Below are 25,597 nucleotides of genomic sequence, written 5' to 3'. Positions count from 1 at the left end.
TACAGACACATTATCCCTGCTGTCAGAGGACTACAGACACCATTATCCCTGCTGTCAGACTACAGACTAGAGGACTCAGACACCATTATCCCTGCTGTCAGAGGACTACAGACACATCACACACCATTATCCCTGCTGTCAGAGGACTACAGACACCATTATCCCTGCTGTCAGAGGACTACAGACACCATTATCCCTGCTGTCAGAGGACTACAGACACCCCTGCTGTCATCAGACACACACCCTGCTGTCAGAGGACTACAGACACATCACACCCCATTATCCCTGCTGTCAGAGGACTACAGACACATCACACACCATTATCCCTGCTGTCAGAGGACTACAGACACATCACACACCATTATCCCTGCTGTCAGAGGACTACAGACACATCACACACCATTATCCCTGCTGTCAGAGGACTACACTACAGACACCATTATCCCTGCTGTCAGAGGACTACAGACACATCACACACCATTATCCCTGCTGTCAGAGGACTACAGACACACACATTATCCCTGCTGTCAGAGGACTACAGACACATCACACACCATTATCCCTGCTTATCCCTGCTGTCAGAGGACTACAGACACCATTATCCCTGCTGTCAGAGGACTACAGACACCATTATCCCTGCTGTCAGAGGACTACAGACACATCACACACCATTATCCCTGCTGTCAGAGGACTACAGACACATCACACACCATTATCCCTGCTGTCAGAGGACTACAGACACCATTATCCCTGCTGTCAGAGGACTACAGACACATCACACACCATTATCCCTGCTGTCAGAGGACTACAGACACATTATCCCTGCTGTCAGAGGACTACAGACACATCATATCCCTGCTGTCAGAGGACTACAGACACCACACACCATTATCCCTGCTGTCAGAGGACTACAGACATCCCTGCTGTCAGAGGACACAGACACATCATTATCCCTGCTGTCAGAGGACTACAGACACATCACACACCATTATCCCTGCTGTCAGGGACTACAGACACATCACACACCATTATCCCTGCTGTCAGAGGACTACAGACACCATTATCCCTGCTGTCAGAGGACTACAGACACCATTATCCCTGCTGTCAGAGGACTACAGACACCATTATCCCTGCTGTCAGAGGACTACAGACACATCACACACCATTATCCCTGCTGTCAGAGGACTACAGACACATCACACACCATTATCCCTGCTGTCAGAGGACTACAGACACATCACACACCATTATCCCTGCTGTCAGGAGGACTACAGACACATCACACACACCATTATCCCTGCTGTCAGAGGACTACAGACACATCACACACCATTATCCCTGCTGTCAGAGGACTACAGACACATCACACACCATTATCCCTGCTGTCAGAGGACTACAGACACATCACACACCATTATCCCTGCTGTCAGAGGACTACAGACACCATTATCCCTGCTGTCAGAGGACTACAGACACATCACACACCATTATCCCTGCTGTCAGAGGACTACAGACACATCACACACCATTATCCCTGCTGTCAGAGGACTACAGACACCATTATCAGACACCATTATCCCTGCTGTCAGAGGACTACAGACACCATTATCCCTGCTGTCAGAGGACTACAGACACCATTATCCCTGCTGTCAGAGGACTACAGACACATCACACACCATTATCCCTGCTGTCAGGGGACTACAGACACATCACACACCATTATCCCTGCTGTCAGAGGACTACAGACACCATTATCCCTGCTGTCAGAGGACTACAGACACCATTATCCCTGCTGTCAGAGGACTACAGACACATCACACACCATTATCCCTGCTGTCAGGGGACTACAGACACATCACACACCCATTATCCCTGCTGTCAGAGGACTACAGACACATCACACACCATTATCCCTGCTGTCAGAGGACTTATCCCTGCTGTCAGACACATCACACACCATTATCCCTGCTGTCAGAGGACTACAGGCACATCACACACCATTATCCCTGCTGTCAGAGGACTACAGACACATCACACACCATTATCCCTGCTGTCAGAGGACTACAGACACATCACACACCATTATCCCTGCTGTCAGAGGACTACAGGGACTACACACACCATCACACACCATTATCCCTGCTGTCAGAGGACTACAGACCCTGCTGTCACATCACACACCATTATCCCTGCTGTCAGAGGACTACAGACACATCACACACCATTATCCCTGCTGTCAGACTACAGACACATCCCTGCTGTCACACCATTATCCCTGCTGTCAGAGGACTACAAACACATCACACACCATTATCCCTGCTGTCAGAGGACTACAGACACATCACACACCATTATCCCTGCTGTCAGAGGACTACAGACACATCACACACCATTATCCCTGCTGTCAGAGGACTACAGACACATCACACACCATTATCCCTGCTGTCAGAGGACTACAGACATCACACCATTATCCCTGCTGTCAGAGGACTACAGACACATCACACACCATTATCCCTGCTGTCAGAGGACTACAGACACCATTATCCCTGCTGTCAGAGGACTACAGACACCATTATCCCTGCTGTCAGAGGACTACAGACACCATTATCCCTGCTGTCAGAGGACTACAGACACATCACACACCATTATCCCTGCTGTCAGGGGACTACAGACACATCACACACACCATTATCCCTGCTGTCAGGGGACTACAGACACATCACACACCATTATCCCTGCTGTCAGAGGACTACAGACACCATTATCCCTGCTGTCAGAGGACTACAGACACCATTATCCCTGCTGTCAGAGGACTACAGACACCATTATCCCTGCTGTCAGAGGACTACAGACACATCACACACCATTATCCCTGCTGTCAGGGGACTACAGACACATCACACACACCATTATCCCTGCTGTCAGAGGACTACAGACACATCACACACCATTATCCCTGCTGTCAGAGGACTACAGACACATCACACACCATTATCCCTGCTGTCAGAGGACTACAGGCACATCACACACCATTATCCCTGCTGTCAGAGGACTACAGACACATCACACACCATTATCCCTGCTGTCAGAGGACTACAGACACATCACACACCATTATCCCTGCTGTCAGAGGACTACAGGCACATCATCACACACCATTATCCCTGCCATTATCCCTGCTGTCAGAGGACTACAGACACATCACACACCATTATCCCTGCTGTCAGAGGACTACAGACACATCACACACCATTATCCCTGCTGTCAGACTACACACACATCACACACCATTATCACTGCTGTCAGAGGACTACAAACACATCACACACCATTATCCCTGCTGTCAGAGGACTACAGACACATCACACACCATTATGTAAGTCGCTTTGGATAAAAGCGTCTGCTAAATGGCATCTATTATTATTATTATTATTATCCCTGCTGTCAGAGGACTACAGACACATCACACACCATTATCCCTGCTGTCAGAGGACTACAGGCACATCACACACCATTATCCCTGCTGTCAGAGGACTACAGGCACATCACACACCATTATCCCTGCTGTCAGAGGACTACAGGCACATCACACACCATTATCCCTGCTGTCAGAGGACTACAGACACATCACACACCATTATCCCTGCTGTCAGAGGACTACACACACATCACACACCATTATCACTGCTGTCAGAGGACTACAGACACCATTATCCCTGCTGTCAGAGGACTACAGGCACATCACACACCATTATCCCTGCTGTCAGGGGACTACAGACACCATTATCCCTGCTGTCAGAGGACTACAGACACATCACACACCATTATCCCTGCTGTCAGAGGACTACAGACACATCACACACCATTATCCCTGATGTCAGAGGACTACAGACACATCCCTGCTGTCAGAGGACTACAGACACATCATTATCCCTGCTGTCAGAGGACTACAGACACATCACACACCATTATCCCTGCTGTCAGAGGACTACAGACACATCACACACCATTATCCCTGCTGTCAGAGGACTACAGACACATCACACACCATTATCCCTGCTGTCAGAGGACTACAGACACATCACACCCCATTATCCCTGCTGTCAGAGGACTACAGACACATCACACACCATTATCCCTGCTGTCAGAGGACTACAGACACATCACACACCATTATCCCTGCTGTCAGAGGACTACAGGCACATCACACACCATTATCCCTGCTGTCAGAGGACTACAGACACCATTATCCCTGCTGTCAGAGGACTACAGACACATCACACACCATTATCCCTGCTGTCAGAGGACTACAGACACCATTATCCCTGCTGTCAGAGGACTACAGACACCATTATCCCTGCTGTCAGAGGGACTACAGACACCATTATCCCTGCTGTCAGAGGACTACAGACACATCACACACCATTATCCCTGCTGTCAGGGGACTACAGACACATCACACACCATTATCCCTGCTGTCAGAGGACTACAGACACCATTATCCCTGCTGTCAGAGGACTACAGACACCATTATCCCTGCTGTCAGAGGACTACAGACACATCACACACCATTATCCCTGCTGTCAGAGGACTACAGACACATCACACACCATTATCCCTGCTGTCAGAGGACTACAGACACATCACACACCATTATCCCTGCTGTCAGAGGACTACAGACACATCACACACCATTATCCCTGCTGTCAGAGGACTACAGGCACATCACACACCATTATCCCTGCTGTCAGAGGACTACAGACACACCACACACCATTATCCCTGCTGTCAGAGGACTACAGACACATCACACACCATTATCCCTGCTGTCAGAGGACTACAGGCACATCACACACCATTATCCCTGCTGTCAGAGGACTACAGACACATCACACACCATTATCCCTGCTGTCAGAGGACTACAGACACATCACACACCATTATCCCTGCTGTCAGAGGACTACAGACACATCACACACCATTATCCCTGCTGTCAGAGGACTACAAACACATCACACACCATTATCCCTGCTGTCAGAGGACTACAGACACATCACACACCATTATCCCTGCTGTCAGAGGACTACAGACACATCACACACCATTATCCCTGCTGTCAGAGGACTACAGACACATCACACACCATTATCCCTGCTGTCAGAGGACTACAGACACCATTATCCCTGCTGTCAGAGGACTACAGACACATCACACACCATTATCCCTGCTGTCAGAGGACTACAGACACCATTATCCCTGCTGTCAGAGGACTACAGACACCATTATCCCTGCTGTCAGAGGACTACAGACACATCACACACCATTATCCCTGCTGTCAGGGGACTACAGACACATCACACACCATTATCCCTGCTGTCAGAGGACTACAGACACATCACACACCATTATCCCTGCTGTCAGAGGACTACAGACACATCACACACCATTATCCCTGCTGTCAGAGGACTACAGGCACATCACACACCATTATCCCTGCTGTCAGAGGACTACAGACACATCATTATCCCTGCTGTCAGAGGACTACAGACACATCACACACCATTATCCCTGCTGTCAGAGGACTACAGACACCATTATCCCTGCTGTCAGAGGACTACAGACACCATTATCCCTGCTGTCAGAGGACTACAGACACCATTATCCCTGCTGTCAGAGGACTACAGACACATCACACACCATTATCCCTGCTGTCAGGGGACTACAGACACATCACACACCATTATCCCTGCTGTCAGAGGACTACAGACACCATTATCCCTGCTGTCAGAGGACTACAGACACATCACACACCATTATCCCTGCTGTCAGAGGACTACAGACACATCACACACCATTATCCCTGCTGTCAGAGGACTACAGACACCATTATCCCTGCTGTCAGAGGACTACAGACACCATTATCCCTGCTGTCAGAGGACTACAGACACATCACACACCATTATCCCTGCTGTCAGAGGACTACAGACACATCACACACCATTATCCCTGCTGTCAGAGGACTACAGACACATCACACCCCATTATCCCTGCTGTCAGAGGACTACAGACACATCACACCATTATCCCTGCTGTCAGAGGACTACAGGCACATCACACACCATTATCCCTGCTGTCAGAGGACTACAGACACCATTATCCCTGCTGTCAGAGGACTACAGACACATCACACACCATTATCCCTGCTGTCAGAGGACTACAGACACCATTATCCCTGCTGTCAGAGGACTACAGACACCATTATCCCTGCTGTCAGAGGACTACAGACACCATTATCCCTGCTGTCAGAGGACTACAGACACATCACACACCATTATCCCTGCTGTCAGAGGACTACAGACACATCACACACCATTATCCCTGCTGTCAGAGGACTACAGACACATCACACACCATTATCCCTGCTGTCAGAGGACTACAGACACATCACACACCATTATCCCTGCTGTCAGAGGACTACAGACACATCACACCCCATTATCCCTGCTGTCAGAGGACTACAGACACATCACACACCATTATCCCTGCTGTCAGAGGACTACAGACACATCACACACCATTATCCCTGCTGTCAGAGGACTACAGACACCATTATCCCTGCTGTCAGAGGACTACAGACACATCACACACCATTATCCCTGCTGTCAGAGGACTACAGACACCATTATCCCTGCTGTCAGAGGACTACAGACACCATTATCCCTGCTGTCAGAGGACTACAGACACCATTATCCCTGCTGTCAGAGGACTACAGACACATCACACACCATTATCCCTGCTGTCAGGGGACTACAGACACATCACACACCATTATCCCTGCTGTCAGAGGACTACAGACACCATTATCCCTGCTGTCAGAGGACTACAGACACCATTATCCCTGCTGTCAGAGGACTACAGACACATCACACACCATTATCCCTGCTGTCAGAGGACTACAGACACATCACACACCATTATCCCTGCTGTCAGAGGACTACAGACACATCACACACCATTATCCCTGCTGTCAGAGGACTACAGACACATCACACACCATTATCCCTGCTGTCAGAGGACTACAGACACATCACCCCCATTATCCCTGCTGTCAGAGGACTACAGACACATCACACACCATTATCCCTGCTGTCAGAGGACTACAGACACATCACACACCATTATCCCTGCTGTCAGAGGACTACAGACACCATTATCCCTGCTGTCAGAGGACTACAGACACATCACACACCATTATCCCTGCTGTCAGAGGACTACAGACACCATTATCCCTGCTGTCAGAGGACTACAGACACCATTATCCCTGCTGTCAGAGGACTACAGACACCATTATCCCTGCTGTCAGAGGACTACAGACACATCACACACCATTATCCCTGCTGTCAGGGGACTACAGACACATCACACACCATTATCCCTGCTGTCAGAGGACTACAGACACCATTATCCCTGCTGTCAGAGGACTACAGACACCATTATCCCTGCTGTCAGAGGACTACAGACACATCACACACCATTATCCCTGCTGTCAGAGGACTACAGACACATCACACACCATTATCCCTGCTGTCAGAGGACTACAGACACATCACACACCATTATCCCTGCTGTCAGAGGACTACAGACACATCACACACCATTATCCCTGCTGTCAGAGGACTACAGACACATCACACCCCATTATCCCTGCTGTCAGAGGACTACAGACACATCACACACCATTATCCCTGCTGTCAGAGGACTACAGACACATCACACACCATTATCCCTGCTGTCAGAGGACTACAGACACCATTATCCCTGCTGTCAGAGGACTACAGACACATCACACACCATTATCCCTGCTGTCAGAGGACTACAGACACCATTATCCCTGCTGTCAGAGGACTACAGACACCATTATCCCTGCTGTCAGAGGACTACAGACACCATTATCCCTGCTGTCAGAGGACTACAGACACATCACACACCATTATCCCTGCTGTCAGGGGACTACAGACACATCACACACCATTATCCCTGCTGTCAGAGGACTACAGACACCATTATCCCTGCTGTCAGAGGACTACAGACACCATTATCCCTGCTGTCAGAGGACTACAGACACATCACACACCATTATCCCTGCTGTCAGGGGACTACAGACACATCACACACACCATTATCCCTGCTGTCAGAGGACTACAGACACATCACACACCATTATCCCTGCTGTCAGAGGACTACAGACACATCACACACCATTATCCCTGCTGTCAGAGGACTACAGGCACATCACACACCATTATCCCTGCTGTCAGAGGACTACAGACACATCACACACCATTATCCCTGCTGTCAGAGGACTACAGACACATCACACACCATTATCCCTGCTGTCAGAGGACTACAGGCACATCACACACCATTATCCCTGCTGTCAGAGGACTACAGACACATCACACACCATTATCCCTGCTGTCAGAGGACTACAGACACATCACACACCATTATCCCTGCTGTCAGACTACACACACATCACACACCATTATCACTGCTGTCAGAGGACTACAAACACATCACACACCATTATCCCTGCTGTCAGAGGACTACAGACACATCACACACCATTATCCCTGCTGTCAGAGGACTACAGACACATCACACACCATTATCCCTGCTGTCAGAGGACTACAGACACATCACACACCATTATCCCTGCTGTCAGAGGACTACAGACACCATTATCCCTGCTGTCAGAGGACTACAGACACATCACACACCATTATCCCTGCTGTCAGAGGACTACAGACACCATTATCCCTGCTGTCAGAGGACTACAGACACCATTATCCCTGCTGTCAGAGGACTACAGACACCATTATCCCTGCTGTCAGAGGACTACAGACACATCACACACCATTATCCCTGCTGTCAGGGGACTACAGACACATCACACACCATTATCCCTGCTGTCAGGGGACTACAGACACATCACACACCATTATCCCTGCTGTCAGAGGACTACAGACACCATTATCCCTGCTGTCAGAGGACTACAGACACCATTATCCCTGCTGTCAGAGGACTACAGACACCATTATCCCTGCTGTCAGAGGACTACAGACACATCACACACCATTATCCCTGCTGTCAGGGACTACAGACACATCACACACCATTATCCCTGCTGTCAGGGGACTACAGACACATCACACACCATTATCCCTGCTGTCAGGGGACTACAGACACATCACACACCATTATCCCTGCTGTCAGAGGACTACAGACACATCACACACCATTATCCCTGCTGTCAGAGGACTACAGGCACATCACACACCATTATCCCTGCTGTCAGAGGACTACAGACACATCACACACCATTATCCCTGCTGTCAGAGGACTACAGACACATCACACACCATTATCCCTGCTGTCAGAGGACTACAGGCACATCACACACCATTATCCCTGCTGTCAGAGGACTACAGACACATCACACACCATTATCCCTGCTGTCAGAGGACTACAGACACATCACACACCATTATCCCTGCTGTCAGAGGACTACAGACACATCACACACCATTATCCCTGCTGTCAGAGGACTACAGACACATCACACACCATTATCCCTGCTGTCAGAGGACTACAGACACATCACACACCATTATGTAAGTCGCTTTGGATAAAAGCGTCTGCTAAATGGCATATATTATTATTATTATTATTATCCCTGCTGTCAGAGGACTACAGACACATCACACACCATTATCCCTGCTGTCAGAGGACTACAGGCACATCACACACCATTATCCCTGCTGTCAGAGGACTACAGGCACATCACACACCATTATCCCTGCTGTCAGAGGACTACAGGCACATCACACACCATTATCCCTGCTGTCAGAGGACTACAGACACATCACACACCATTATCCCTGCTGTCAGAGGACTACACACACATCACACACCATTATCACTGCTGTCAGAGGACTACAGACACCATTATCCCTGCTGTCAGAGGACTACAGGCACATCACACACCATTATCCCTGCTGTCAGGGGACTACAGACACCATTATCCCTGCTGTCAGAGGACTACAGACACATCACACACCATTATCCCTGCTGTCAGAGGACTACAGACACATCACACACCATTATCCCTGATGTCAGAGGACTACAGACACATCACACACCATTATCCCTGCTGTCAGAGGACTACAGGCACATCACACACCATTATCCCTGCTGTCAGAGGACTACAGACACATCACACACCATTATCCCTGCTGTCAGAGGACTACAGACACATCACACACCATTATCCCTGCTGTCAGAGGACTACAGACACATCACACCCCATTATCCCTGCTGTCAGAGGACTACAGACACATCACACACCATTATCCCTGCTGTCAGAGGACTACAGACACATCACACACCATTATCCATGCTGTCAGAGGACTACAGGCACATCACACACCATTATCCCTGCTGTCAGAGGACTACAGACACCATTATCCCTGCTGTCAGAGGACTACAGACACATCACACACCATTATCCCTGCTGTCAGAGGACTACAGACACCATTATCCCTGCTGTCAGAGGACTACAGACACCATTATCCCTGCTGTCAGAGGACTACAGACACCATTATCCCTGCTGTCAGAGGACTACAGACACATCACACACCATTATCCCTGCTGTCAGGGGACTACAGACACATCACACACCATTATCCCTGCTGTCAGAGGACTACAGACACCATTATCCCTGCTGTCAGAGGACTACAGACACCATTATCCCTGCTGTCAGAGGACTACAGACACATCACACACCATTATCCCTGCTGTCAGGGACTACAGACACATCACACACACCATTATCCCTGCTGTCAGAGGACTACAGACACATCACACACCATTATCCCTGCTGTCAGAGGACTACAGACACATCACACACCATTATCCCTGCTGTCAGAGGACTACAGGCACATCACACACCATTATCCCTGCTGTCAGAGGACTACAGACACATCACACACCATTATCCCTGCTGTCAGAGGACTACAGACACATCACACACCATTATCCCTGCTGTCAGAGGACTACAGGCACATCACACACCATTATCCCTGCTGTCAGAGGACTACAGACACATCACACACCATTATCCCTGCTGTCAGAGGACTACAGACACATCACACACCATTATCCCTGCTGTCAGACTACACACACATCACACACCATTATCACTGCTGTCAGAGGACTACAGACACATCACACACCATTATCCCTGCTGTCAGAGGACTACAGACACATCACACACCATTATCCCTGCTGTCAGAGGACTACAGACACATCACACACCATTATCCCTGCTGTCAGAGGACTACAGACACATCACACACCATTATCCCTGCTGTCAGAGGACTACAGACACCATTATCCCTGCTGTCAGAGGACTACAGACACATCACACACCATTATCCCTGCTGTCAGAGGACTACAGACACCATTATCCCTGCTGTCAGAGGACTACAGACACCATTATCCCTGCTGTCAGAGGACTACAGACACCATTATCCCTGCTGTCAGAGGACTACAGACACATCACACACCATTATCCCTGCTGTCAGGGGACTACAGACACATCACACACACCATTATCCCTGCTGTCAGGGGACTACAGACACATCACACACCATTATCCCTGCTGTCAGAGGACTACAGACACCATTATCCCTGCTGTCAGAGGACTACAGACACCATTATCCCTGCTGTCAGAGGACTACAGACACCATTATCCCTGCTGTCAGAGGACTACAGACACATCACACACCATTATCCCTGCTGTCAGGGGACTACAGACACATCACACACACCATTATCCCTGCTGTCAGGGGACTACAGACACATCACACACCATTATCCCTGCTGTCAGAGGACTACAGACACATCACACACCATTATCCCTGCTGTCAGAGGACTACAGACACATCACACACCATTATCCCTGCTGTCAGAGGACTACAGACACATCACACACCATTATCCCTGCTGTCAGAGGACTACAGACACATCACACACCATTATCCCTGCTGTCAGAGGACTACAGGCACATCACACACCATTATCCCTGCTGTCAGAGGACTACAGACACATCACACACCATTATCCCTGCTGTCAGAGGACTACAGACACATCACACACCATTATCCCTGCTGTCAGAGGACTACACACATCACACACCATTATCCCTGCTGTCAGAGGACTACAAACACATCACACACCATTATCCCTGCTGTCAGAGGACTACAGGCACATCACACACCATTATCCCTGCTGTCAGAGGACTACAGGCACATCACACACCATTATCCCTGCTGTCAGAGGACTACAGACACATCACACACCATTATCCCTGCTGTCAGAGGACTACAGACACATCACACACCATTATCCTGCTGTCAGAGGACTACAGACACCATTATCCCTGCTGTCAGAGGACTACAGGCACATCACACACCATTATCCCTGCTGTCAGAGGACTACAGACACCATTATCCCTGCTGTCAGAGGACTACAGACACATCACACACCATTATCCCTGCTGTCAGAGGACTACAGACACATCACACACCATTATCCCTGCTGTCAGAGGACTACAGACACATCACACACCATTATCCCTGCTGTCAGAGGACTACAGGCACATCACACACCATTATCCCTGCTGTCAGAGGACTACAGACACATCACACACCATTATCCCTGCTGTCAGAGGACTACAGACACATCACACACCATTATCCCTGCTGTCAGAGGACTACAGACACATCACACCCCATTATCCCTGCTGTCAGAGGACTACAGACACATCACACACCATTATCCCTGCTGTCAGAGGACTACAGACACATCACACACCATTATCCCTGCTGTCAGAGGACTACAGACACATCACACACCATTATCCCTGCTGTCAGAGGACTACAGACACATCCCTGCTGTCAGAGGACTACAGACACATCACACCATTATCCCTGCTGTCAGAGGACTACAGACACCATTATCCCTGCTGTCAGAGGACTACAGACACCATTATCCCTGCTGTCAGAGGACTACAGACACCATTATCCCTGCTGTCAGAGGACTACAGACACATCACACACCATTATCCCTGCTGTCAGGGGACTACAGACACATCACACACCATTATCCCTGCTGTCAGAGGACTACAGACACCATTATCCCTGCTGTCAGAGGACTACAGACACCATTATCCCTGCTGTCAGAGGACTACAGACACCATTATCCCTGCTGTCAGAGGACTACAGACACATCACACACCATTATCCCTGCTGTCAGAGGACTACAGACACATCACACACCATTATCCCTGCTGTCAGAGGACTACAGACACATCACACACCATTATCCCTGCTGTCAGAGGACTACAGGCACATCACACACCATTATCCCTGCTGTCAGAGGACTACAGACACATCACACACCATTATCCCTGCTGTCAGAGGACTACAGACACATCACACACCATTATCCCTGCTGTCAGAGGACTACAGGCACATCACACACCATTATCCCTGCTGTCAGAGGACTACAGACACATCACACACCATTATCCCTGCTGTCAGAGGACTACAGACACATCACACACCATTATCCCTGCTGTCAGACTACACACACATCACACACCATTATCACTGCTGTCAGAGGACTACAAACACATCACACACCATTATCCCTGCTGTCAGAGGACTACAGACACATCACACACCATTATCCCTGCTGTCAGAGGACTACAGACACATCACACACCATTATCCCTGCTGTCAGAGGACTACAGACACATCACACACCATTATCCCTGCTGTCAGAGGACTACAGACACCATTATCCCTGCTGTCAGAGGACTACAGACACATCACACACCATTATCCCTGCTGTCAGAGGACTACAGACACCATTATCCCTGCTGTCAGAGGACTACAGACACCATTATCCCTGCTGTCAGAGGACTACAGACACATTATCCCTGCTGTCAGAGGACTACAGACACATCACACACCATTATCCCTGCTGTCAGAGGACTACAGACACATCACACACCATTATCCCTGCTGTCAGAGGACTACAGACACATCACACACCATTATCCCTGCTGTCAGAGGACTACAGACACCATTATCCCTGCTGTCAGAGGACTACAGACACCATTATCCCTGCTGTCAGAGGACTACAGACACCATTATCCCTGCTGTCAGAGGACTACAGACACATCACACACCATTATCCCTGCTGTCAGGGGACTACAGACACATCACACACACCATTATCCCTGCTGTCAGGGGACTACAGACACATCACACACCATTATCCCTGCTGTCAGAGGACTACAGACACATCACACACCATTATCCCTGCTGTCAGAGGACTACAGGCACATCACACACCATTATCCCTGCTGTCAGAGGACTACAGACACATCACACACCATTATCCCTGCTGTCAGAGGACTACAGACACATCACACACCATTATCCCTGCTGTCAGAGGACTACAGGCACATCACACACCATTATCCCTGCTGTCAGAGGACTACAGACACATCACACACCATTATCCCTGCTGTCAGAGGACTACAGACACATCACACACCATTATCCCTGCTGTCAGACTACACACACATCACACACCATTATCACTGCTGTCAGAGGACTACAAACACATCACACACCATTATCCCTGCTGTCAGAGGACTACAGACACATCACACACCATTATCCCTGCTGTCAGAGGACTATATTATTATTATTACACCATTATCCCTGCTGTCAGAGGACTACAGACACATCACACACCATTATCCCTGCTGTCAGAGGACTACAGGCACATCACACACCATTATCCCTGCTGTCAGAGGACTACAGGCACATCACACACCATTATCCCTGCTGTCAGAGGACTACAGGCACATCACACACCATTATCCCTGCTGTCAGAGGACTACAGACACATCACACACCATTATCCCTGCTGTCAGAGGACTACACACACATCACACACCATTATCACTGCTGTCAGAGGACTACAGACACCATTATCCCTGCTGTCAGAGGACTACAGGCACATCACACACCATTATCCCTGCTGTCAGGGGACTACAGACACCATTATCCCTGCTGTCAGAGGACTACAGACACATCACACACCATTATCCCTGCTGTCAGAGGACTACAGACACATCACACACCATTATCCCTGATGTCAGAGGACTACAGACACATCACACACCATTATCCCTGCTGTCAGAGGACTACAGGCACATCACACACCATCATCCCTGCTGTCAGAGGACTACAGGCACATCACACACCATTATCACTGGTGTCCCAAATGGCACCCTGTTCCCCATTGAATACACTACATGACCAGACATTATCTCTGAAGACAACACTACATGACCAGACATTATCTCTGAAGAAAACACTACATGACCAGACATTATCTCTGAAGACTACTGTACATGACCAGACATTATCTCTGAAGACTACGGTACATGACCAGACATTATCTCTGAAGACTACTGTACATGACCAGACATTATCTCTGAAGACTACTGCACATGACCAGACATTATCTCTGAAGACTACTGTACATGACCAGACATCTCTGAAGATGACACTACATGACCAAAAGTATGTGGACACCTGCTCAGCCAACAACTCATTCCAAAATCATGGGATTTAATATGGAGATGGTCCCTCCTTTGCTGATATAACAGCCTCCACTCTTCTGGGAAGGCTTTCCACTAGAGGTTGGAACATTGCTGCTATAACAGCATCCACTCTTCTGGGAAGGCTTTCCACTAGATGTTGGAACATTGCTGCTATAACAGCATCCACTCTTCTGGGAAGGCTTTCCACTAGATGTTGGAACATTGCTGCTATAACAGCATCCACTCTTCTGGGAAGGCTTTCCACTAGATGTTGGAACATTGCTGCGTTCCAATTCATCCCAAAGGTGTTCGATGGGGTTGAGGGCAGGGCTCTATGCAGACCAGTCAAGTTCTTCCAAATGATTTCTGTATGGACTTTGCTTTGTGCACAGGGGGCATTTTCATGCGGAAACAGGAAAGGGCCTCGCCCAAACTGTTACCACAAAGTTGGAAGCACAGAATAGTCTAGAATGTCATTGTATTCTGTAGCATTAAGCTCTCTTCACTCAAACTAAGGGTCCCGAACCATGAAACACAGCCCCAGACCATTATTCCTCCTCCACCAAACTTTACAGTTGGCACTCTGCATTCTGGCAGGTAGCGTCCTCCTGGCATCTGCCAAACCCAGAGTAGTCTGTCAGACAGCCAGATGGTGAAGCGTGATTCATCACTCCAGAGAATGAGTTTCCACTGCTCCAGAGTTCAATGGCGTCGAGCTTTACACCACTCCAGCCGACGCTTGGCATTGTGATCTAAGGCTGGCGTTGCTTCCAGAGGCAGTTTGGACCTCGGTAGTGAGTGTTCTCCATGGGCAGTTTGGACCTGGGTAGTGAGTGTTCTCCAGAGGCAGTTTGGACCTGGGTAGTGAGTGTTCTCCAGAGGCAGTTTGGACCTGGGTAGTGAGTGTTCTCCAGAGGCAGTTTGGACCTGGGTAGTGAGTGTTCTCCAGAGGCAGTTTGGACCTCGGTAGTGAGTGTTCTGACTGAGGCAGTTTGGACCCCGGTAGTGAGTGTTCTCCATGGGCAGTTTGGACCTCGGTAGTGAGTGTTCTGACTGAAGCAGTTTGGACCCCGGGAGTGAGTGTTCTAACTGAGGCAGTTTGGACCTGGGTAGTGAGTGTTCTCCAGAGGCAGTTTGGACCTGGGTAGTGAGTGTTCTCCAGAGGCAGTTTGGACCTGGGTAGTGAGTGTTCTCCAGAGGCAGTTTGGACCTCGGTAGTGAGTGTTCTGACTGAGGCAGTTTGGACCTCGGTAGTGAGTGTTCTGACTGAGGCAGTTTGGACCCCGGTAGTGAGTGTTCTAACTGAGGCAGTTTGGACCTGGGTAGTGAGTGTTCTCCAGAGGCAGTTTGGACCTGGGTAGTGAGTGTTCTCCAGAGGCAGTTTGGAACTTGGTAGTGAGTGTTCTCCAGAGGCAGTTTGGACCCTGGTAGTGAGTGTTCTAACTGAGGATAGATGGTTTCTACTTGCTTGGCTCTTCAGTTGACCGTGGCAGGGCACAAAACTTAACATAATTGTTGGAAAGGTGACATCCTATCACAGTGACACGTTGAAAGTCACTGAGCTCTTCAGTAAGGCCATTCTACAATGTTTGTCTATGGAGATTGCATGGCGGTGTGCTGGATTTTATACACCTGTCAGCAACGGGTGTGGCTGAAATAGCAGAAGCCACTAAATATCAGTGTCCACATACTTTTGTATATATACACAATCTGTTAGCCAGTGATAATATCATTGTGAGGTCCGTGTGTTTCGGTAAGGTCACTGTGAGATCCATGTGTCGCCAAGGTCTCTGAGAGTAGAGTAGAGTCCTGGGACCTGTCTAGACTTGACAGTTCATGCAGCTTTAGTATTCTGATCATGAAGTCCCAATGCGTTATGCATCTGCATTTAACCATGTCCACGGTGTGTCCGGATTCCCTTTTCCTGAGATATATTCAAATGCCAGTATGCATTCTAAACACGGTGGAACAGGCAGAATATGATAACATGACAACTGATAGTAGTTAGCCGGCCAACCTCTGCAGTAGTTAGCCGGCCAACCTCTGCAGTAGTTAGCCGGCCAACCTCTGCAGTAGTTAGCCGGCCAACCTCTGCAGTAGTTAGCCGGCCAACCTCTGCAGTAGTTAGCCGGCCAACCTCTGCAGTAGTTAGCCGGCCAACCTCTGCAGTAGTTAGCCGGCCAACCTCTGCAGTAGTTAGCCGGCCAACCTCTGCAGTAGTTAGCCGGCCAACCTCTGCAGTAGTTAGCCGGCCAACCTCTGCAGTAGTTAGCCGGCCAACCTCTGCAGTAGTTAGCCGGCCAACCTCTGCAGTAGTTAGCCGGCCAACCTCTGCAGTAGTTAGCCGGCCAACCTCTGCAGTAGTTAGCCGGCCAACCTCTGCAGTAGTTAGCCGGCCAACCTCTGCAGTAGTTAGCCGGCCAACCTCTGCAGTAGTTAGCCGGCCAACCTCTGCAGTAGTTAGCCGGCCAACCTCTGCAGTAGTTAGCCGGCCAACCTCTGCAGTAGTTAGCCGGCCAACCTCTGCAGTAGTTAGCCGGCCAACCTCTGCAGTAGTTAGCCGGCCAACCTCTGCAGTAGTTAGCCGGCCAACCTCTGCAGTAGTTAGCCGGCCAACCTCTGCAGTAGTTAGCCGGCCAACCTCTGCAGTAGTTAGCCGGCCAACCTCTGCAGTAGTTAGCCGGCCAACCTCTGCAGTAGTTAGCCGGCCAACCTCTGCAGTAGTTAGCCGGCCAACCTCTGCAGTAGTTAGCCGGCCAACCTCTGCAGTAGTTAGCCGGCCAACCTCTGCAGTAGTTAGCCGGCCAACCTCTGCAGTAGTTAGCCGGCCAACCTCTGCAGTAGTTAGCCGGCCAACCTCTGCAGTAGTTAGCCGGCCAACCTCTGCAGTAGTTAGCCGGCCAACCTCTGCAGTAGTTAGCCGGCCAACCTCTGCAGTAGTTAGCCGGCCAACCTCTGCAGTAGTTAGCCGGCCAACCTCTGCAGTAGTTAGCCGGCCAACCTCTGCAGTAGTTAGCCGGCCAACCTCTGCAGTAGTTAGCCGGCCAACCTCTGCAGTAGTTAGCCGGCCAACCTCTGCAGTAGTTAGCCGGCCAACCTCTGCAGTAGTTAGCCGGCCAACCTCTGTAGTAGTTAGCTATGAATGCTAAAGGGATTGCAAAAGGGTTAGCATAACTCATAACTAGTCAAAACAAACATGTTCTTCTAAATATTAGCTAGCATTTATGAGGCCAGCGAACACGTTCCTCACAAGCTAGGAACGCATTTCCTCCAACGGTATCATGAAATAGGCGCCTCTCGGGCCAAAACACACATTTTATGGAGATTTGTGGGAGGAGTGCTGATGAGTAGCCCTCCACGCGCTTTCAGTAGCCTGATTGGTCCAAACTGAGGAGAAATCCACACAGTGCATCCCTGACCACCTCCGGAAGTGGTCAGACAGATCTGATCACAAATCAGACCACAAAGCCACTCACCGTCTTTTCAATATGATCTCTTGTATTCTGATAGCAGAAGTATCAAGAGAAGTGTCAAGAGTAGACACGACCCTGGAGACAGCTGTGCATGCAGGGGAAGGGGGCTGTAACAGCAGGGTCATTGACGTGTAGCAGGTCCCCTCTGCACTGTGACAAATTATCTGAATTAAACCTCAGAGTACAGGGCTTTACTGTCCAAGACCATCACAAATCTTCTGTTGTCCTAGACCCAGCTAGCCGATCATAGATCTATTGTCCTAGACCCAGCTAGCCGATCATAGATCTATTGTCCTAGACCCAGCTAGCCGATCATAGATCTATTGACCAAGACTTAGTTATCCCATCATAGCTCTATTGTCCTAGACCTAGCTAGCCGATCATAGATCTGTTGTCCTAGACCTAGCTAGCCGATCACAGATCTGTTGTCCTAGACCTAGCTAGCCGATCACAGAGGAGGAAGACCGGCGACCGGGCCCTGAACATTCTATGTTTTGGATAGGAGCATGTCATTCACAGTGAGTGGGACCAGTGATTAGGCTGTGTGTTCTTACGTAGCGGCTGTCTCTTCTGGCTGTAGACGTGTATATCCATGGGAGAGAAGATGTCCGAGTGGACTTTCTTCCGATCCTCCCCGGTCTCTTTCTGACACGAGTGGATGGAATGGGTGTTCCAGTCGGTCCAGAAGAGAGTGTCCTCGTACAGCGTCAGAGCGAAGGGGTGAGGGAGATCTCCCTTAACCACCACCTCCCTGGAGACACAGAGACAGACACTAGTTTAGTACTGTGGTAACAGTAGTCCTCCCTGGAGACACAGCAGACAGCAGCTACAGCCCGCCCCCTACAGCCCGCCCCCTACAGGAAGTAAACATTTCACTGTGAGGTCTACTACACCTGTTGTATTCAGCATTTCACTGTGAGGTCTACTCCACCTGTTGTATTCAGCATTTCACTGTGAGGTCTACTACACCTGTTGTATTCAGCATTTCACTGTAAGGTCTACTACACCTGTTGTACTCAGCATTTCACTGTAAGGTCTACTACACCTGTTGTATTCAGCATTTCACTGTAAGGTCTACTACACCGGTTGTATTCAGCATTTCACTGTAAGGTCTACTACACCTGTTGTATTCAGCATTTCACTGTAAGGTCTCCTACACCTGTTGTATTCAGCATTTCACTGTAAGGTCTACTACACCTGTTGTACTCAGCATTTCACTATAAGGTCTACTACACCTGTTGTATTCAGCATTTCACTGTAAGGTCTACTACACCTGTTGTATTCATCATTTCACTGTAAGGTCTACTACACCTGTTGTATTCAGCATTTCACTGTAAGGTCTACTACACCTGTTGTATTCAGCATTTCACTGTAAGGTCTACTACACCTGTTGTATTCAGCATTTCACTGTAAGGTCTACTACACCTGTTGTATTCATCATTTCACTGTAAGGTCTACTACACCTGTTGTATTCAGCATTTCACTGTAAGGTCTACTACACCTGTTGTATTCATCATTTCACTGTAAGGTCTACCTACACCTGTTGTATTCAGCATTTCACTGTAAGGTCTACTACACCTGTTGTATTCAGCATTTCACTGTGAGGTCTACTACACCTGTTGTATTCAGCATTTCACTGTAAGGTCTACTACACCTGTTGTATTCAGCATTTCACTGTGAGGTCTACTACACCTGTTGTATTCAGCATTTCACTGTAAGGTCTACTACACCTGTTGTATTCAGCATTTCACTGTGAGGTCTACTACACCTGTTGTATTCAGCATTTCACTGTGAGGTCTACTACACCTGTTGTATTCAGCATTTCACTGTGAGGTCTACTACACCTGTTGTATTCAGCATTTCACTGTGAGGTCTACTACACCTGTTGTATTCAGCATTTCACTGTAAGGTCTACCTACACCTGTTGTAATCAGCACACGTGACAAATACACTTTGATTTGAATAAAACACATATGTCTTGATTCCATCAGTAGTCACACCCCTGAGTCCATACATATTAGAGTCCCCTTGGACAGTGATTACAGCAGTGAGTCATTCTGGGTAATTTTCTAAGAGCTTTGGACACCTGGATTGTACAATATGTGTATATTATATATTTATATTTTAATTCTTCAAGTTGGTTGTTAATCTTTGCTAGAGGGCCATGTTCAAGTCTCGCCATAGATTCAAGCCACTTGAACGAATCAGAAACGTCTGATTCCATCTGAACACATCCACTGTATATATGTGACCTTTTTACATTTACATTTAAGTCGTTTAGCAGACGCTCTTATCCAGAGCGACTTACAAATCATTATAAACAATAACAAAGGGAAAGGGTTCTAACCGTCCTGCTAAACGCAGTAATACATTGAGAGGTCGTCACGTTTTGGGTGATGACAGCTCCAATACAGATATAATACATTGAGAGGTCGTCACGTTTTGGGTGATGACAGCTCCAATACAGATATAATACATTGAGAGGTCGTCACGTTTTGGGTGATAACAGCTCCAATACACCGATACAGATAGAATACATTGAGAGGTCGTCACGTTTTGGGTGATAACAGCTCCAATACACCGATACAGATAGAATACATTGAGAGGTCGTCACGTTTTGGGTGATGACAGCTCCAATACACCGATACAGATAGAATACATTGAGAGGTCGTCACGTTTTGGGTGATGACAGCTCCAATACACCGATACAGATAGAATACATTGAGAGGTCGTCACGTTTTGGGTGAACAGCTCCAATACACCGATACAGATAGAATACATTGAGAGGTCGTCACGTTTTGGGTGATAACAGCTCCAATACACCGATAATACATTGAGAGGTCGTCACGTTTTGGGTGATAACAGCTCCAATACAGATATAATACATTGAGAGGTCGTCACGTTTTGGGTGATAACAGCTCCAATACAGATATAATACATTGAGAGGTCGTCACGTTTTGGGTGAACAGCTCCAATACACCGATACAGATAGAATACATTGAGAGGTCGTCACGTTTTGGGTGATAACAGCTCCAATACAGATATAATACATTGAGAGGTCGTCACGTTTTGGGTGATAACAGCTCCAATACACCGATAATACATTGAGAGGTCGTCACGTTTTGGGTGATAACAGCTCCAATACAGATATAATACATTGAGAGGTCGTCACGTTTTGGGTGATAACAGCTCCAATACAGATATAATACATTGAGAGGTCGTCACGTTTTGGGTGATAACAGCTCCAATACACCGATACAGATAGAATACATTGAGAGGTCGTCACGTTTTGGGTGATAACAGCTCCAATACACCGATACAGATAGAATACATTGAGAGGTCGTCACGTTTTGGGTGATAACAGCTCCAATACACCGATACAGATATAATACATTGAGAGGTCGTCACGTTTTGGGTGATAACAGCTCCAATACACCGATACAGATATAATACATTGAGAGGTCGTCACGTTTTGGGTGATAACAGCTCCAATACACCGATACAGATATAATACATTGAGAGGTCATCACGTTTTGGGTGATAACAGCTCCAATACAGATATACAGATAGAATACATTGAGAGGTCGTCACGTTTTGGGTGATGACAGCTCCAATACACCGATACAGATAGAATACATTGAGAGGTCGTCACGTTTTGGGTGATAACAGCTCCAATACACCGATAATACATTGAGAGGTCGTCACGTTTTGGGTGATAACAGCTCCAATACACCGATAATACATTGAGAGGTCATCACGTTTTGGGTGATGACAGCTCCAATACACCGATACAGATAGAATACAAATAACTAATAATCATATGATGTATTTTCTAGTCAACAAAACCTGAAATGAAAGGTTTGAAAAGAAAGTATTTTATTATGCTATATTATATATATATTTAGAAAGCATGAGATCTAGTCAACAAGACTTGTAAATACAGTCTTTTATTATGCTATATTATATATATATATATATATATTTAGAAAGCATAAGATTTTAACGCCTTGTAAAAATGACCCAAAGATACTTCAGCTTTTCATTTTTAAATTAAAATTTAGTAAAAAAAACTAACGTTATGAGGTAATGTGTGACTAAAAAATATACAATTTAATCCATTTTAAATTCAGGCTGTAAGACAATAAAATGTGTAAAAAAAATGTTCCCCAGGGGTGTGGATCCGTTGTCTCTGTAGACACTCGGTATACGGACAGTAAAAGTAGCCTGGTCACTCATCTGGAATATTACTTCCTGCTTTTATTACACTGGAACCAAAATGAGAGTTTCTGATTGGTTGGTTACTCATCTGAAATATTACTTCCTGCTTTTATTACGCTGGAACCAAAATGAGAGTTTCTGATTGGTTGGTTACTCATCTGAAATATTACTTCCTGCTTTTATTACGCTGGAACCAAAATGAGAGTTTCTGATTGGTTGGTTACTCATCTGAAATATTACTTCCTGCTTTTATTACGCTGGAACCAAAATGAGAGTTTCTGATTGGTTGGTTACTCATCTGAAATATTACTTCCTGCTTTTATTACACTGGAACCAAAATGAGAGTTTCTGATTGGTTGGTTGATTACTGTACCTCCCAGTGCCGTCCAGATTGGAGCGATGTATGAAGTTGAACTTGGCGTCAGCCCAGTACAGTTTCTCCTGGCTGTAGTCCAGCGTGAGACCGTTGGGCCAGTAGATCTCCTTGTCAATGATCATGGCTCTGTTGGTACCGTCCATCCCTGCTCGCTCAATCTTAGGAACCTCGCCCCAGTCCGTCCAGTACATGTACCTGCAGACAGAGGAACATATTGGTAAAGTTCCCACCAACTCTATCCCGTAACTCAGTCTGTGTGTCGGTAGTGATTTATAAACATATTGGTAAAGTTCCCACCAACTCTAACCCGTAACTCAGTCTGTGTGTCGGTAGTGATTTATAAACATATTGGTAAAGTTCCCACCAACTCTAACCCGTAACTCAGTCTGTGTGTCGGTAGTGATTTATAAACATATTGGTAAAGTTCCCACCAACTCTAACCCGTAACTCAGTCTGTGTGTCGGTAGTGATTTATAAACATATTGGTAAAGTTCCCACCAACTCTAACCCGTAACTCAGTCTGTGTGTCGGTAGTGATTTATAAACATATTGGTAAAGTTCCCACCAACTCTAACCCGTAACTCAGTCTGTGTGTCGGTAGTGATTTATAAACATATTGGTAAAGTTCCCACCAACTCTAACCCGTAACTCAGTCTGTGTGTTGGTTGTGATTTATAAACATATTGGTAAAGTTCCCACCAACTCTAACCCGTAACTCAGTCTGTGTGTCGATAGTGATTTATAAACATATTGGTAAAGTTCCCACCAACTCTAACCCGTAACTCAGTCTGTGTGTCGGTAGTGATTTATAAACATATTGGTTCCCACCAACTCTAACCCGTAACTCAGTCTGTGTGTTGGTTGTGATTTATAAACATATTGGTAAAGTTCCCACCAACTCTAACCCGTAACTCAGTCTGTGTGTCGGTAGTGATTTATAAACATATTGGTAAAGTTCCCACCAACTCTAACCCGTAACTCAGTCTGTGTGTCGATAGTGATTTATAAACATATTGGTAAAGTTCCCACCAACTCTAACCCGTAACTCAGTCTGTGTGTTGGTTGTGATTTATAAACATATTGGTAAAGTTCCCACCAACCCTAACCCGTAACTCAGTCTGTGTGTCGGTAGTGATTTATAAACATATTGGTAAAGTTCCCACCAACTCTAACCCGTAACTCAGTCTGTGTGTCGGTAGTGATTTATAAACATATTGGTAAAGTTCCCACCAACTCTAACCCGTAACTCAGTCTGTGTGTCGGTAGTGATTTATAAACATATTGGTAAAGTTCCCACCAACTCTAACCCGTAACTCAGTCTGTGTGTTGGTAGTGATTTATAAACATATTGGTAAAGTTCCCACCAACTCTAACCCGTAACTCAGTCTGTGTGTCGATAGTGATTTATAAACATATTGGTAAAGTTCCCACCAACTCTAACCCGTAACTCAGTCTGTGTGTCGGTAGTGATTTATAAACATATTGGTAAAGTTCCCACCAACTCTAACCCGTAACTCAGTCTGTGTGTCGGTAGTGATTTATAAACATATTGGTAAAGTTCCCACCAACTCTAACCCGTAACTCAGTCTGTGTGTTGGTTGTGATTTATAAACATATTGGTAAAGTTCCCACCAACTCTAACCCGTAACTCAGTCTGTGTGTCGGTAGTGATTTATAAACATATTGGTAAAGTTCCCACCAACTCTAACCCGTAACTCAGTCTGTGTGTTGGTTGTGATTTATAAACATATTGGTAAAGTTCCCACCAACTCTAACCCG

The 25,597-nt window shown here is 47.4% G+C and overlaps 1 pseudogene across 1 annotated transcript in view; it reads right to left on the bottom strand.

Moving 5' to 3' along the window:
• LOC124023568 overlaps positions 1-25,597 on the bottom strand; it is a 105,931-nt pseudogene that overhangs the window by 57,106 nt on the left and 23,228 nt on the right. The window contains exons 3-4 of the transcript XR_006836700.1: positions 23,816-24,013; positions 19,779-19,975 (exon numbers count right to left, since the gene is read on the bottom strand). The product of XR_006836700.1 is annotated as a low-density lipoprotein receptor-related protein 6-like (transcript). The remainder of the gene's footprint in view (positions 1-19,778; positions 19,976-23,815; positions 24,014-25,597) is intronic.

This window comes from Oncorhynchus gorbuscha, unplaced genomic scaffold (assembly GCF_021184085.1).
Source record: "Oncorhynchus gorbuscha isolate QuinsamMale2020 ecotype Even-year unplaced genomic scaffold, OgorEven_v1.0 Un_scaffold_1636, whole genome shotgun sequence".
Lineage (NCBI taxonomy): Eukaryota > Metazoa > Chordata > Actinopteri > Salmoniformes > Salmonidae > Oncorhynchus > Oncorhynchus gorbuscha.
This window is presented reverse-complemented; position numbering and strand designations above follow the sequence as displayed.